This window comes from Micropterus salmoides, unplaced genomic scaffold (genome assembly GCF_014851395.1).
Source record: "Micropterus salmoides isolate LMB-PRFRI ecotype aquatic unplaced genomic scaffold, ASM1485139v1 Ms_hic_scaffold_3642, whole genome shotgun sequence".
In the NCBI taxonomy this organism is placed as follows: Eukaryota; Metazoa; Chordata; class Actinopteri; order Centrarchiformes; family Centrarchidae; genus Micropterus; species Micropterus salmoides.
Window position 1 is genome coordinate 29,391 of NW_024042976.1, and position 12,722 is coordinate 42,112.

Genomic DNA, 12,722 nt, shown 5'->3' on the forward strand with positions numbered 1-12,722 from the left:
CTTTTTCTCCGCAGATATGTAAACTCATTATTATTTAAAGTATATATTTGACCATGCCTAATACAGGATTTACAAACTTGTACATCAGAGTAAGTGTTTTTAATGACAGAAGTACTTTTAAAATATCTTTTTTAATTGTTATTATTTGAATTAATTAGATGTCATTAAGTCAAGTCATTAGTACATACAGTACTGCATACAGTACAGAGAAAGGTCGTATTCATCCGTGAATACATCCATACACAGTAGATAATCCTCAAGGTTACCGCACAATACTGAATGATCAATTCCACTTTATTCTAATCATCAAAACAGATTCTTTAGTCTTCAGTGTGCAGGAGACATTCGCCATCTGCTATGGGTTTTTATTTCCTTTTTTGTAATAGTGCCTCTACTTTTACTTGATTGATTTAGTGACTCATATATACAGAAACACTGCGATGAACTGGCGACCTGTCCAGGGTGTACCCCGCCTTTTGCCCAATGTCAGCTGGGATTGGCTCCAGCCCCCCACGACCCTGTACACAGGATAAGTGGTTGACGATGGATGGATGGATGGATGGATATACAGAAACATAGCCTTGTTTCCTCTCTTCAGTCACCTTTTTGTTTGTATAAAAAGGCAATATCTTTTGACATCTCTCATCATCTCCTGTGATGTCACAGTGAAATTATATAATGTGTCATTCAATATATTCCTTTCACCTCTCTGTCATTTAGGATCTGACAGTAGCTTTGGGCAATATTTGGTTTAATACCAGTCTTATGTCTCTGGATTTTTTTTATCCCTTTCTCCTTTCTTACTCGCCACCCCCCATCCCCTCCCTCTCCTCTTGTTCCTTCTTCTCTGTTCACAGAAATATGTTCAGTGACCCACTGCAGTCATTCTGTTCAGTCCTAAAAAGGACTCTGCAGATGCATGTTCCAGTCTCAGCAGTCAAACAGTCAGATGACTGAGCGCACTTCAGTTCTGGTCTTTGAATTTGCAGGATTTTACAGAGATGGTCGACAACAGAAGATATTCTCAGTAATGCTGTTCAATATGGTACACTTAACAAAACACTGAAAACATCCTCTTGGTATGGACGTGTGTAAAAACTTATTTTGTCTCAAAACGTAAAAAGAAAATCCTTCTGATGATATCTGTCTCTTAATGCTAATACATCTTCCTGTTGTAGATGCAATACAATATCAATAAGGATAATGGCTTTTACCATGACTCATCTCATTAGTGAACATTAGAGAAACACTAAGTGCTCCTACTATCTTTTTGCATTCAGTGGTAGTGTTCATTATGCTTTCATGATTCCATTAAGTAAAATCACTTTTGTTTTTTTAAGTTTTCGTAATCACGAGTGGAAAGATGAGCTGAAGCAGCAGTTATTAGCAGACATACAAAATACCCTACATATTTCTGTTTTAAATTTCCCTCCTTCAGTTGCTCACTACTCCTCTGTTTTCTTTCATCCATTAATTTCACTGTCTTCATCCGGTATCTTTACTTAGAGGTTGATGACTCCCCTCACAGTTCCTTGGCCGTTACCTAAAGCAAGTGTTGAATATGCATGAGTTCAGCCTCATAAACTGCTGCTCTCAGCGCTAAAGTCAGTAGGAAGCCCAACTCAGCAGATGGGGGGGATCAGAAAGAAAACTTACTGAAAGAGAAAGAGAGGAGAAGAAGGAACTTGTTTGACTTATCTTCAATGGTGGATGACAAACCAAATTCTCTTCATGTTGCCCTTGCAAAGAGAGCGATGGGATTGGCGCTAGCTGGAGCTAGCATGCTAGCTAATACTTTGTTTTTATGCTCACAAACGCATGCATGCAGCTTTTGTGTACTTAAATATGGAAGTGCTTGAATTGTGTTTGCAAGTGCTTTTGTGAGTGTCTGTCCATATCATTTTGCCTGAAGCTCTCTGGACAGTTGCCAGGCAACAGTGGCAGGCAGCTCAGCACTCAACTGGGCAGCCACAGAGCAGACACTTCCACGTGCCCGTGGTTTTGATAAGCGGCACAGGTCAGCGCTGATATGTTACCAGGTCAGAGTCACATCAGGCTAAGAGCCAGCCAATTGCTGGGATGATCTGAGGATAACACAATCACACCACAACATGCAAACAATGTATTAATCCTTGCAAGGTAATATTTCTGCAACAACAATGATGATGATGATATGATGATCAAAGTAACAAGATTTCTGTTTTTAGAAATCTACACTCAACACAGCACCATGGAAGCTGACAGCAGCTGTGGTTTCTTATACATTTCTTAACCCTGTTAACTCTGGATAACAATTTAATTAAGCAGTGGTTTCTCATGATCATTATCTTATTAACATTAGTTAAGGCAAAAGATTATTGTTCTCACAACACTGGGTCACTGTTTGTGGTTGCATGGGGTGCAACTGTCAGACTTATTAAAGCATTCATTTGCTCTTTCAAGATAAAATGATAATTTAGTCGTGATTCTGAGATAATGTAAAAGAACACAAGCCAGTGTGGTTGCCCTTAGCATCTATGCTTTTGCGACGTCCAACATGAGAACATTTAGTTTGAGGTGTTTTTCAGGTAGACATCTACATAAAGGCACATGAAAATGTTGATAGAGGTTTACATTAATCTTCTTATGATTGAATTATTGCTGTTCATGCAAACACACGCATAAAAACATATCTCTGTAAAGATCAGATAAAAAGTGTCCATACTCTAGGATGCAGGCGCAGTACCAAAGCCATGTCCGCAACACCTGGACCTCAGTATAGTGGTATACATAGTGTGTATACTAGGTTATACTGTACATGTCCCTGCAAAAGTAAAGATTTATTATTCAACTAAAATGCTAATTTAATGGATAAATGGCATAGTTGCACTGTATAGAGCCATACTTGTTTGGTGTTGTTTGCCATCTAGTTCATTCAGTTCAAACCAAACACAGGCTGTATCGCTGTACAAAGCAGTGTAATGACAAAAGAGTCAGAGGATGGGGTTGTTGGCATCTAAAGACATAAGTATTGTGCACTGTTAAACTGTTACAGCCATCTTATTCGCTGAAGTCACACACCCCTAATGCTGCGATTGGCAATGTTCTTTTATAAGAACATGACTGTTTGTATGTGAAACGTGTCGCTCATAGTGATGACCCCCAAAGAAAATGATCACACGAGTCTGCAGTTCCCCTCAGCTCCCCTCAGGTTTCTTGTTATTCAAAATGCACTTCAACCTACTACTCTGTCAGAAATACAACAGAAGACAAGCAATCACTTTAGCTATATTTAAACCAACCTAAATACTTTTCCTCTTCAAAATGCTTTGGATCGCCATTTGAACATCATTCAAATCAATAGCAGGAGTGGCGGACTCCGCCACTGGCAATGCAGACTTTTATGTAGAGAGACAATTAATAACTACACATTTAATGGCTATAGCAGAATAAATGCCAGTCATAAACAGGGTGAGACCAGGGATACAGACAACTTATCAGTGGATTAATTTGATACTAAAGAAAACTTAAAAACGCTATGATTCTTACATGAGATCTGGAGTTATAGGGAGTGTCTGCTGCCCCCTAGTGGCCAAAAACTTTCTTCTTGCAAGTTTAAAAGGAAAAACAGAAGTTCTGGCATCGGCCCTGGGCACTACTGGGAAATTCTGTTCATGCACAGGAAGTGACACAAAAAGTGTCAAAATATAATTGTACTACTTAGCAGCGCTGTTAATATGAGAAAATCAAAAGATGAACAGGCCACCTTGATGATGGTTGCAGACGCACATCCTCCACTCCTGCAGCCATCTTAGGAGTGTGCAGTTAGGATATTTTCTTGGTAATGAAGTCATCCAAACCATCAAAAAATTCCAGAAGACCTCCTCTTCTTGCAGGGTGAAATAGCCGGCTTAGAACACATGCACTGTACTGTGTGATGTTCTCGAATCCACTATCAGAAGAACAAAGGATTCTTGTGTGTGTGACATTTTGTTCAGTTTATTTTATCTTGTTGTGGGTGTGCACCTACTGTGTGAATGTGTGTCCTGGAAGTAGGTGAAACATGCCTTCTGTTGCTCTCCTCCTCTCCTCTCGACAAGTTCTCTTAACTGTGTTATATTTCCAGCGTGGGTATTAAAAATGAGTAATTTGGCAAGCCTTCTGTGTGAAATCTCCTCAGACTTGCAATGAGTTGGAGGCTGAGAAGTTCCCGACAATGACAGAATGTCATCTTCTGTTTATGTGGGATGTTTTTTTAAAAAGGCAATCAACACACAGAATTATTTTCTCCTTTGCTCCTGAATTTCTCTCCTGCTCTTCTTTTTGCAGATAATCTGTATTTGCTTCCTCTTTTCCTCTCTGTATTTGTTCTAATTTACCCTGCAGGGTTTCTGAGCACAGGGGACCAGTCTGCTAAGGGGAACTATGGCTTGTTGGACCAGATCCAGGCCCTGCGCTGGCTCAATGAAAACATTGGCCACTTTGGAGGAGACCCAGAGAGAATCACCATCTTTGGCTCGGGAGCTGGTGCCGCCTGTGTGAACCTTCTCATTCTCTCCCATCACTCCGAGGGTAAGGTTCTTTCACTGTCATATACCCTGCTCAAAGGGGATTAACATTTCAGGACAGTGTAGGTAGTGTATTTCTTTACAGAGCATGTTAGTCATTTCAATGAACAGCATAAACCAGATAAACATATGTGGCACATGTATATTCCTAAAAGTGAAGGGATATAATATTCAGAGATGAATCATCCACTATTAGCAGCAATATAGTATTTTTCTTCAATAAACAAAAAGATTCAGTAAATTGAAAGGGAACCAAACCGTCAGTGTGCACAGTGCTAGAGTCGACAGATGGATGAAGACAGTAGGTTATTTGCTGTAAAACCATTACTCACCTTGGGACACAAGCCCTGTAATAATCCAAATAACGTCATTCCATGAGGGACTAAGATCACTGAACTGCTTTGTCAGAATTGTGCTTCTCCAATAAAAGTAATCCTGTCTGGACATGGCATTAGGAATAGATACAGTATATACTGTAGATATTACTTACTTTTATATATTTTACATGGACTTGAAATGAGAAACATCATGAGCACTTTCCATATTTACTATTGTATATCTACAGTTTCATATTATTGAGTTTCATTCGTGAATTTGATATATTTACATGATTTCATACTGTTACTATGGTGACGACTCATTAATAACATGTGTCTCCACGAGGACTGGACCAAAAGACTGTGGTCTTTGCACTTTCCACTTGTATTTTAAAATAATTCCATCCATTTAGCAGATGGGCAGTTTTAAATGCCCTCTTTTGGTCAGTAATCTTGCAATTTGGGCTTCCAAGAGCTAAATTACAGAGTCTTCAGTTGACAATGCTGATGTTTCACTAATGTTACAGGCAGGCAACACTGGTGCAAAATCTGTTATTAAAAAATTAAAACTATTATTTCCTCATATTTTTTATATACATGTAAAAGGAAGGCATCTATAGTACACTGGTGGTTTTCAAGCTTTTTGAAATCATGGCATCCCTTTATAGTAATGTTTTTTCCATGGCACCACCATTTCAATGGTTACTGGTTATAGCCTAAAGGTAAAAAAAAAAAGAAGAAATCAGAAGTGCTCGCCTGAAAAATATATATAAGCCTATTCACAATCACTCCTAAAATAACCAGCAGTTTTAGGCTATGTTGCTGTGCAGATTTGCAGAAAAACATTGAACATAAACTAAACCAAAATGTATTTGTCCAAAAGTAATATTTGCCTACAATATAGGTTTATCATTTTAAAAACACTCACAAATATGACATCATGCAATATACAAATAAAGTTGTTCAAGTTTTTGCTGGCTAACAAGGGTGTTTTGTCTCAAGATGTCTCTTGAACTTTATTTGGCACCATTTCCACATTAGAGATTTGTCACTGCAGACAAGGGATTCAGTCGTGAGACAGGCTGCTGTCCATATCCACCAAAAGCAGTAAGCTAAGTAGTTGTAACTATACAGCTTGATTTTTGGTTCTTGTGGTCACTACTCTAACAGTCATTGTTTCTGACCACTGCGCATCTGAAAAACTTTCGTACTGGAAAACGTGTTCGGTTACTATGACAACCAGCAACAGTGAGATGCCCTTACAACTGCGGCATAACTGCATATTTAACAGGCTTTTTAATATGGTGTTTTAGATGTCCTCTGTTTTGATACATTTGAAAGTATAATTTGAAAATTCATACAATTCATGTGAACTTTGCTTTGTTATTCCATGAGATGAAATGTTGTGGGAATGTGCAGTAAAAACATACAAGTAAATCTTGCGGCACCCTTGTCCTGGCCTCAAGGCACCACCTCTGGAACCACTGCAGTATACTACATATAAGGACTATACTATACTTTCTTTGGTTTGTTTTTGACTGGCAGATCTCTAAAATACCCACCAGATGTTTGATCACTAATCCTCTGATGTGATCTTGGTTGGTAGAGCTCAGAAGGTGAATGGCACTTTATACTTTACCAAGAATTCAGATTATGTTATTACAGAACTGTTAACCTTCGCACTGTCAAACTGACCTTGGTTAGATGAAATATTTTTTCATCTGTACTATATGAAGGTGATTCTGAGAATTCTGTGGCTATGCATGGCAACACACGCATCTTTTTTATCTATCACCAGAAAACATTCAGGAAGACATGGAATAGCGTTTCAATAATTAGGTAGTATTGGCCAAGTTGTTAGTTGTTGTCAAGTTGCCAGCTAATGTTGGCTGTGTTGCATGCTGTCCATAGGCAAAGACAAATACTCACACAGGCAGACTTGTGTTCAAATTATACTTCTGGTTTCCTGGTTTAGCATTCAGTCTCACATACAGACGTGTATGGTGAATTTTAAAACACTTTATCAACACTGATGGCACTTTCATTTGCTTATCTGTTGTTACTAGAAACCTCCCTTTAGAAGTGGGTTAGTTTGGCTCCTTTTGTTTTGATCAGTGTTGGATTATTGTGGTCGAGATTATGGTAAGTCATTGCTCATATTGTAAATTAATGTAAAAAAAAAACATTATCATTATGCCTTTATTTGTGGAGAATATCCACTTCTACTCCATTTTGACTGTTAACACCCCGAAGTGCAGGAAAAGTTGGGGGGTGAACAGTTTTTAAAGGTACTGTGTGTGCAGAGGAGAGATGAGATGAGGAGTGGAGCTGGAGCCGCAGCTGAGAGGCTTCTTAATTGATTTCACAGGGAGAAGAGCGGGGGTGGGGCACATGCAGAATATGGGGGGGCTTAATTATTAATGACAGAATCTGCAGATAAAACAGAGGGACAGCAAGCCACTTTACATAACAGTGCAACAGTGCAAGCAGTTTTCTTTCTCTCTGTGTCTTTCTTTCTGTCTTTCTCGCTTTATCCAACACAGCCATCAAGCCCACTGCTGTGTGTAGAGTTGTCACCATTTTTCTTGCTGCTGTCTCTCGTTGTATGTAATGGAAGCACTTAATTTTCCTAATGTTCATTAAGATTCTGTCTGGCTATGAAAAGCAGCAGAATATCTACTTCATCATGCTTTGTATGTAATACTCTACAATTGCTCCTCCTCCAACATATGCATTATTGAAAGCATTCACACTGTAAGGCCTTAAAGGCCCCATCAGCTCCTAGCAAAAGTGTGTCAGAGGGAAATAAATGATGCTGAACTAAGAGAGAGAAGTGATTGTGGGTTTTCTATATGTTTTCTTTATCTGCTTTCTTTATCTGGTTCTGTGTAGGCCTGTTCCAGAGGGCCATCGCTCAGAGTGGCTCAGCCATCTCCAGCTGGGCAGTCAACTACCGACCTGTGATGTACACCAAGATCCTGGCGAGGAAGGTTGGCTGCACTCTGGGGGACATGGCTGATTTGGTGGACTGCTTGAGGAGGAAGAGTTTCCGGGAGCTAGTTGACCAAGACATCCAGCCTGCACGCTATCACATCGCCTTCGGACCTGTGGTAGATGGGGACGTGGTGCCTGATGACCCTGAGATCCTCATGCAGCAGGTCGGAGATGATTTTTCTGGGTATCCTCAAGCGAATGATTGCATTGTTTCTGTTTTTTCCTTGCATTTGGTGTGTGACTACATTCTATGCTGTCATGTCATGCTGTGTGTGTTTGTCGTGACACCAGGGCGAGTTCCTGAACTACGACATATTGCTGGGTGTCAACCAGGGAGGGCCTGAAATTTGTGGATGACAGTGAAGGAGAAGACGGAATATCAGCAGCCTCGTTTGACTACACCATCTCCAACTTTGTGGACAATCTGTATGGATATCCTGATGGTCAGTCTACGCTGTTTTATCTCGAGCTATTAATTAGTTTGAAGCTAAAATCCTTAACTTTGCACATGTTGTTGGTCTCCACGGCACTGTTGTTCAAACTACAACAAAGATGGCAGAGGAAAATACTTGTTACTACTAGTTAAAAGATAAAGTCATGTAATCAAAATTCTACTTAAGTAGAATTACATAAGTATTAGATACTCAGTTAGAACTTAGGCATCCTATTATTGGATCATGATTGCCGAGGCATTAGTCTGAAAGTAGCTAACTATGATTATGATGTTAACTATGTAACATAAATTTGTTAAGTAATTAGTTAGTGAAGTAGAAATATAAAGTTGCATGAAATTAAAATACTTATAAGTACAAGTACCTCAAATTTTTATTGAGGTACAGTACTTGAGTAAATGTTTCCACCACTGCTGCAAGGTGAGGGTCATGTGACCGATGGGGCTAGCCAAGCCAGCACTACAGCTGGCGGCTAGTCTGCTAGCTTGTTTACTGTTGTCTGTGCAGGGTGTTATGATTGTTTTTTTGTTATTGCTACAATGGATATATTTCAGAAGGAACTGATGATTTAAGTTTTTTTTCTGTTCCGTAGCATTAAGATGGGTCCTCTTCATTATCTGATGCTTTTCCAGACAGACTTTCTGAACAGAGCTGGTGGAATTTGTGTGCTGAGCTGCGCACCCACATGAAAGAATATGAGAAAAGCATTTGATAATACAAGGGTATATACAGAACAGTTTTCAAAATTTAATTAACTACGAGTTTGTATTCAGAACACAGTTATAAGCTTTGACAAAAATAAATGGAGGTTAATGAATACAGAAACACTACAGGTTGATCAACACGATTTGGAGAGTTTTCCCCTTCACTGTAGAGCAGATTAGTGTTAGAAGGAGATTTGTGGTATGCACTTCTTCGCTGATTAACTTAGCTATAAGGACACAATCTAGCTAGGCTACAGAACTAACCTGCTTCGTCGTTCATATGACCCTAGTCTTGCAGTTGTATCGGTCCCTTGAGAGTGTCCCGCTTTTGAAATTGCCTCTCTTCTGTGAACAGCTCTTCAGCTGAACGAAAATCATTGATTGCAATAGAAAACTATGTTCACAGTATATATTGTTTGTGCTACTTCCTGTGCGTTGGCTCTAGTCTGACTTTATTGGCACAGTCTGAATAGCAGCACAGAGACAGGAAGTCAAAAGAAAACAAACCAGAGTGGAGACTACATCTACAGTTTTACAATATTTTAACCAAAAAAGTTACAGATTTCAGAATTAAACCTTTATCCACATACTCTATTACTGCGTGCATACTCACATTCCTTTTTGTTTCTTTCAAGGTAAAGATATCCTGAGGGAAACCATAAAGTTCATGTACACAGACTGGGCTGACAGGGACAATAGTGACATGCGTAGGAAGACCCTCCTGGCTCTGTTCACGGACCATCAGTGGGTGGCCCCGGCTGTCGCCACTGCCAAACTTCACGCTGAGTTCCAGTCGCCTGTCTTTTTCTATACCTTCCACCACCACTGTCAGACCGAGGCAAGGCCAGAGTGGGCAGACGCAGCCCATGGAGACGAGATCCCCTATGTGTTTGGGATTCCCATGGTGGGAGCCACTGACCTGTTTCCCTGTAACTTCTCCAAGAACGACGTAATGCTCAGTGCTGTAGTCATGACATACTGGACCAACTTTGCCAAGACAGGGTTAGTATAATGCCAAATTTAAGAATTACTTTCTTATATTAAGTCCGTTTATCCTATGAGATATCAAGTAATACACAGTGTGTACAGTATACACTTTTTAGAAGCTCACATTGGTGACTTTTGTCCCTTTAATCCAGTGGTTCTCAAACGTTTTCTGTCACGTCCCCCTTTAAAAACTGAAAAAGGTTCAATATCAATCATTAACAACACTGCTGACTGAAATGAAACAAAAGATTCATTCAAGGTTAGCAAAATAGCCTTACTTGTATCAGAGCTCATTTTTGTTTATGCCACGACATGAATCACATTCATGCAACTTTAGGTCTGCTCAACATCCATACAGTAACGTAAAGCACCTGCTCTTTCTGAGGCGTTCTTTATGCTAAAATCCAAATCAGATTTCTACACAGGTGCTCACCTCAAATAGCATATCATCTCTTGTGTTTTGATACATTGAATTACTGTATTAGCATCATAGGCAATGCTAAGTGAAAAACTTCTAAATGATCCAGAATTCATAACGTAATAACAAATTTGTTTGTTATGTTTTGATTCTGTTATTTCTCTCTTCCAGGGACCCTAACCTACCAGTTCCTCAGGATACCACGTTCATCCACACCAAGCCCAACCGCTTTGAGGAGGTCATTTGGACCAAGTTCAGCTCCAAAGACAAGCAGTACTTGCATATCGGCCTGAAGCCTCGTGTCAGAGACAACTACCGGGCCAACAAGGTGGCCTTCTGGCTGGAGCTGGTGCCACATCTCCACAGTCTCCACAAGGAAATCATTAGCTCAATCACAACTCGACTGCCGCCCGGAGGCACCAACCGCTGGAAGGGCCCTCACAGCCCTGGCACCCGCTCCACACGCCACCCTGTAATCTCCACCTATCCTCCTGATCCTGAGCCCTACGGTTCAGAGAGACCCCGCTATTCTCCCTTCCCAAGTGAGACAAGGGACTACTCCACCGAGCTGAGTGTGACAGTAGCTGTGGGTGCCTCGCTTCTTTTCCTGAATGTGCTGGCCTTTGCCGCCCTTTACTACAAACGGGATAAGCGCCATGAACTCATGCAGAGACGCCACCGCCGGCTGTCCCCGCAACGTGGCACCACAATGGGCATGGGTGTTGGTATGGGAGTAGTAGGAGCCCCACCACACAATGACCTGGCGCTGACTCAGGAGGAGGAGCTAATGTCGCTGCAGATGAAGCAGCAAAGAGTGGAGCTGGAGCACTGCACACCGCTCCCTTCCCGCGGCATCCACGGTGACCTGGAACCCCTGAGGCCTCCCGTGTGCCCACCTGACTACACGCTTGCCCTGCGGCGGGCACCGGAGGATGTGCCACTGATGACAGCCAACACCATCACAATGATCCCCAGCACCATCAGCAGCATGCAGCCCCTCCACCCCTTCAACACTTATCCACCCGTCCCAGCCCCCTCCACTACACCTGTCCCCAGCCACAGCAACAATGCCCTGCCACACCAACACTCCACCACCCGTGTATAGGACCAGGCACAACCCCACTCTGGGCTTACAGAGACGCACCACACAAACTGCTCGATACAAACTCCACCTCACCGCCCTCTATTCTCCTTTACTGTATCTTTGTCTTTTCTCATTAAGCCCTCAAATAAAGCTGCAGTTTGTAAGATTTTAAGCAGTGAAATACCTCTAAAATATAATCATAAATCAAGGGGGAGTTGATTAAAAAACTACCCTGTACCCTGCCATCATAGGTACATACTGCTTTGCCCTGTTTCAGTATCTCTTGCTTAGGTGAGCCACCAAACGCACCAGCTTTAAGCTTATAGCTCTCTCTCTCTCAAAGAGGTATTGAGCTAATCACAGTCACTCTGGCATCTGATGGGTAGCTTGGTTGTTTTGCGCATGTGTCGTTGTGTCAGTGTAAAACTATGTTTGACATAGAATACATATATTAATTTTCATTCGTTTAGTGAAAAGATAAGACAGTAGTGAGCAGCTTTGTATGAGGCGACATATGCCCCAACCAGCTGTCTGTCATAAAGCGGTGATTTCTTGAAACTTACAAATTGCAGCTTTAAAGGCCCAATCTGGAAGTGAAATTTGGCACCCCATGTTGAGCACTATGTCCCAGCTGTCTCTGTGTTCTGATTTTGGAGACTTTTGTTTGGTGTGAAATGTACTGACAGCACTGGAAGTGCCGGGATGAACTATTTGACATTTAAGCACGAGTTTTTCATTGAACTGAAAACTTTATTTCTGCTGTTTACAAATTTATGTCCCTGTTTTCAGTTAGGATGCGACCTAATGCAATCAAAAGTTGTTGTTTTTTTTTAAAATCTGTATACTCACAAATGCTGCTTTCAGAACATTTCCAGATTGGGGCTTCAACTGTTGGGGCGGTACAGGAAATAACTGAATCATACACAGTCTGTGGGATGCAACCTGGAATCCAGGCTGCCCATTAGAACTCACTGCATCTCCGCCGCACAAGCTCTAATCATGTCCATTACTTTATTTGTTTCTCGCTCATTATCTCTCTGTCTGTATCCCCATCTCAGACCATTTAACTGCTTCTCTCTTTTCGCTGCCTCACACTCTATCTCTCTCTGCATCTGCCGTTGTAGCTCTTTTTATTAATCCACTGACATGATCCATTTCCATCGTCACTTCTTTCCTCTTTCCCGCAATCACTTCTAGACTCTCTTTTCCTTTTGGAGTC

At 41.1% G+C, this 12,722-nt stretch overlaps 1 pseudogene; it reads left to right on the top strand.

Moving 5' to 3' along the window:
* The window catches only part of LOC119884736, a 36,135-nt pseudogene extending 24,550 nt beyond the window's left edge, over positions 1-11,585 (top strand).
* Positions 11,586-12,722: the final 1,137 nt, after the last annotated feature.